Here is a 4,598-nt window from a genome sequence, read left to right as displayed (position 1 = left end):
GCTTCTCGAGGTCACTGACCTTGATCGTAAGGGATGTCATCTTGTCGTTCAGATCCTTATACATGTCGCTCATCTTCAAATGTATGTCTTCTGTAAGAGCTTGTACGTTGGCCTCAATTTGTAGCATCCAATCTCTCAAGTCAGGGCTTTGATCTCTCGTGGTTGGATTAGGAAATCGTCTTTGAAAACCTTGAAAGTCGGTAAATGTAGCTCTTTGTCGGAAACTTCCTCGGTTGAATTGACGTCCTTGATCTTTGATGTTTTGGTTATAAAAGCTCCCTTGGTAGTTGCTTCTAGCTCCAATGTAATTCAACTCTTCTTCTTCATCACAAAATTCTTCCTCATCTTTGAATGTGTCGTCTCCTTTTTGAATATGCTTGACGATCAAACTCATTGTTTCTTTAAGCTCTCTAATATCCGAGGCTTGATTAGAATCTTCCTCCATGTCCGAGGGGGTCGAGCAGGATTTGTCGTCGCTCTCAGCTAGATTGCAAATTAGAATCCAAGCATCCTCAATCGTCTTTGTAGCGAAATTACCATTACTTGCTACATCGAGAGATAACTGGTTATTAGGGTCAACTCCTTCACAAAATTTGTTCATCAAGCCGCCATCTGTAAAGCCATGATGAGGGCAGTCCCTCTCATACGCTCTGAAGCGCTCCCAAGCTTCACTAAATGATTCAGTTTTTCCTTGTCTAAATGCTTGTATCTTACTTCTCAAGAGGTTTGAGCGAGATCTGGTGTAAAAGTGATTTAGAAAAGCGGCCTTACACTCCTCCCAAGTTGTGATCGATGCTGGAGGCAAATACTTCAACCATCTACTTGCCTTATCTTCAAGGGAAAACAGGAAAAGTTTCCACATCGAGTACTCCTGAGACTCCTTGTATGTAGCAGTTACTCCACATATTTCTTCGAAATGTTCAATGTGGTCTATCGGGTGCTCTGTGCTAAAACCATGAAATTGGTTTTGCTTTACCAAGGTGATAACTTGAGGGCTTATTTTAAAATGATTTTGTGGCGGTCTTGTAGGTTGAATCGTGGACCGGTCTTGAATGTGTTGGTAAGGGGTATCATATTCACCAATGGTTTGAACAAATGGATCTAGCTGATCCTGCTCACGAACATCATCATGTTCTCGGGCGTGCTCTCCATCTTCCATTGCAGTTCCTTGATCGTTCCTCCAAGGCGGAGGATCGTTAAGGTCTCCTAGATTGTGGTTCTGGTTCTGGTTCTCCATTGAGCTATCTCCAGAGTTCCTGAAAATTAAAAAGAAAATATCAAAGTAAACTGAAAAATAACTGCAAGTGCACAGTTGATCGGTAGTAGTATTTAAGGATCGATCCCACAGAGACAAATAAATCACGTTAAGAGTTTGCTTAGAGAGGACTATGGCTAAGACAATAATAAAATAGGGGTTTTGGTTTGGTTTGTCACTAAAGAAAACAATAACTAATTTTGAAGAAACTAATAAAATATAAATGGACGGAATGTTGGGCTATAGGGAGTTCTCAGGGTATCAAGCACCGGTCTAAGCCTAAAGGGAATAGATATGGAAGTTCAATGGTTAAACGTTCATGGACTACAAAACACGAAAGAACGAGAGATGATCTAGTGGCAAATCCCCTATCTAAAGTCTATACACTCCGTTACTTAACTTTCGTAGGCAACGACGCATATATCCTAGCAATTTAAGAAAGTCCGATTCTAATCCGTAAAGTTCTATAACTCAACTGACGCAGGTTATAGCACAATACTTGTCTAGGCTATTGCAAGCGAGTTTACAACACTTGTGATGTGTAAAACGCCTATGATTAATCACTAGTTAGCTAATCAAGCAATATGCATTAAGAATAAACCTAGATCAAAGAACTAAGATGAACTAAACCAGATCTAAACACCCTTAAACAAACGATAACATGAATCCCCTTTGAAACCCTAATACCCAACAAGTAAATTACTCGCTCATGATGCAAAGAAACGACATTGATATTATAAAGTGTAGCATCAAAAACGAATCAATAAGCAAAAGGGGTTCAAAGGAAACTTCTCTATTTGTCACAAAAGTAACTTGATCCCAAAAGCAAAGTAAGTATGAAAGAACTAAAAGGAGTAGAAAGAGAGAGATGGCGAATCTTTAAGCTTAAAGAGGGACAAGAGGTTGCGGCTGTTGCTCCAAGAGGTGTAGAAGATGCACACTTGAAACCCTAGGTCTTTAAGAGTATTTATAGGTTTTTGTCTTGAATTCGAATTTGTAAGGGTAGAAACGTCTTTTCTTCTTAAGTGCAGGACAAGGGGCGACGAAATAGGCTTCTGGACCGTGGAGGAGGCTTAGACTGGGCGGTGGTGATGGTCGCTGGGCAGGCTTTGGATAAAATCCCATCGGGTAGATGCTTCTCTTCACGTTGGTTTATAACACGTCTCGGTAAATCGGGCATATCTTCCGGATGAATAAATAGATTGACTTATTTCTACTTCGAGAAGAAATATGACTCTCTCAGATTTCCATAGACACCAAGAACGTTAAAATGTGAGTTGTGGAAGGTCTTCAAAGGTGGCCCGTACTGTAAAGCTCTGAATCTGTCTTGAAACGTATTTTCCTTTTCTTTTGGTCTTTTTTGCTATAAAACCTGTAAAACCTTCTTGAAACCTGAAATACTTGATAATAGACCTTTTATACTTGAACTATCATCAAACTAGTCCTAAATGCATATGAAAACTATAGCTAATATGGGTAAAATAATGATGTTATCAAGCTCCTTCATCTCTTGGTAGTCGTAACTGTTCTCCTACTCCCTTTGGTTGATTAGGCAAATTTTGTGGTTGCCTTTGTTGTGCTTCTGCTTGAACTTCGTCTAATCTTTCATAGACGACATTCATCTCAACCCTCATCATCCTCCGCATTTCTCCCTACAATGCTTCCATCTGGATATTTTGAAGTCTCCCGGGTTGTTCTACTTCACGGTTGTTATTTTCTCCGTCAGCCATATTAAAGAAACCTTCAAAATGAACAAACTCCTTAAAAGTAAAAAGTTCCTCACAATTTTTTACTGTCAAGTGTTTCGCTCACAAGTGTTTACTCTCGACTCTCAAAGTGTGTTCTAGTGACTCTCAAAGGGTCTAATAGAACAGAAACCAATCAAACCCAATGTGTTTTCCAAAGCATCCAAAACAGATTTAACTCAATGCGATTCCAAAATGGACAAGAAAAGAATGGACAAAAATAATATTGAAATAGATAGAACAAAATAGAATAAAATAGAACGGGTTCTTCTCTTTTTTTTTTATTAGAACGGGTTCTTCTTCTTCTTTTTTTTTTTTTTTTGATTAGAACAGGTTCTTCTCTCTTTTTTTCGATAGAACAGGTCCTTTCACCTTTTTCGATAGAACAGGTTCTTTTTTTTTTATAAAACTAAATAGAAAATTAAATAAATGAAGATGAAGCTGGAAAGATAGAAGATGAAAGAAAGAAGATGAAAGATAGAAAGAAGATGGAAAGACAGAAAATGATAGAAAGAAGGTGAAAGGTTAGACGATAGAATGATAGATTACCAAACTCAAGGGTGTGCTCTGATACCACTTGATGTGATCCTCCCAAGGATTCGGCACCTTTAAGTTGGTTGATAGAGACACCTTGACTCTAAAGACAATGGAGTCTCCAGAATAAGGATGGTGGAATGATTGGTTGCACAAGAGTTGCAGAAAGACTCTTGATATACCGGTTTGATCTCTCAGCCTCGCACCAAGGAGATCGGGGTTTTGACTATTGGAATCACGCCAAGTATTCGATTTTGATTGTTGGAATAACACCAAGCAATCAGTTTTGTTCACAAAGAACAGAAGAGAATCACTCTCAAAGAAAAGAAAAGGTTTTGACAAAAAGTTGGATGATTATTTCATTGATCTTACATGAGTTTATATAGGAAACAAATCTTGGTAACAAAGCCAAACACTTATTATTCTTGAAGACTAAAAACATTAAAGATAGATAGTTTAATGAAGATTCAACTTTTGGTCCATGTATCCCTTCCCAAGGTGACTCTTGAACTTATTTTCGTCACTCCTCTTGGACCACAACATAAAGGGATTATTTTGGGCTTTCTTGGACTTGAATTAAGGTCAAAGTAGGCTGGACTTGATAGGTATCATCCCCAAAAGGTTTTCCCATGCTCTCTTTGGCCATAAGCTCTTGAATAAGCCCATTTACTGCATTCCTTAGCTGCTTAGCTTTTGCTCTAGTCATTGGTCCTTCAGGTACAAGCAATGGCTCCTCCGCAACAAGCTCCTCTGATTCAAGCTCAGCTACATATTCCTCAGGTTCAAGCTCAGCTACAAGCTCATCCTCCTTAGCTTCATCCATGATCACATCAGAACATGTTTTCCCGACAAATCTGAGCGTTTTCTATTTGGATTTTGACGGTTGTTGTTTGCGACAGTTAACTGTTGGCAGTTTCTTATCCCCGATTTTGTCGAGGGATAACTGTCAAAGAAAACCGTTGTGGCTAACCATATATAAATATGTGGGAATCCAATCCTTGGTCTTCACATTTCAAACAACCAATCTTGTCTTTCTTTCACAAACACTATCGTTGTCTCCCAAA

The 4,598-nt window shown here is 38.8% G+C and overlaps 1 non-coding gene across 1 annotated transcript; it reads left to right on the top strand.

The window, feature by feature from the left end:
• The first annotated feature begins 617 nt into the window (after positions 1-617).
• On the top strand, positions 618-727 carry LOC147921612 (small nucleolar RNA R71). Its single transcript, XR_015589929.1, has one exon. It is a non-coding gene; the product is annotated as a small nucleolar RNA R71 (small nucleolar RNA).
• The last annotated feature ends 3,871 nt before the right edge of the window (positions 728-4,598 follow it).

This window comes from Camelina sativa, chromosome 18 (assembly GCF_030686135.1).
Source record: "Camelina sativa cultivar CO46 ecotype springtype chromosome 18, ASM3068613v1".
Lineage (NCBI taxonomy): Eukaryota > Viridiplantae > Streptophyta > Magnoliopsida > Brassicales > Brassicaceae > Camelina > Camelina sativa.
The sequence above is the reverse complement of the archived record's forward strand: the minus strand, read 5'-3'. Positions and strand labels throughout refer to the sequence as shown.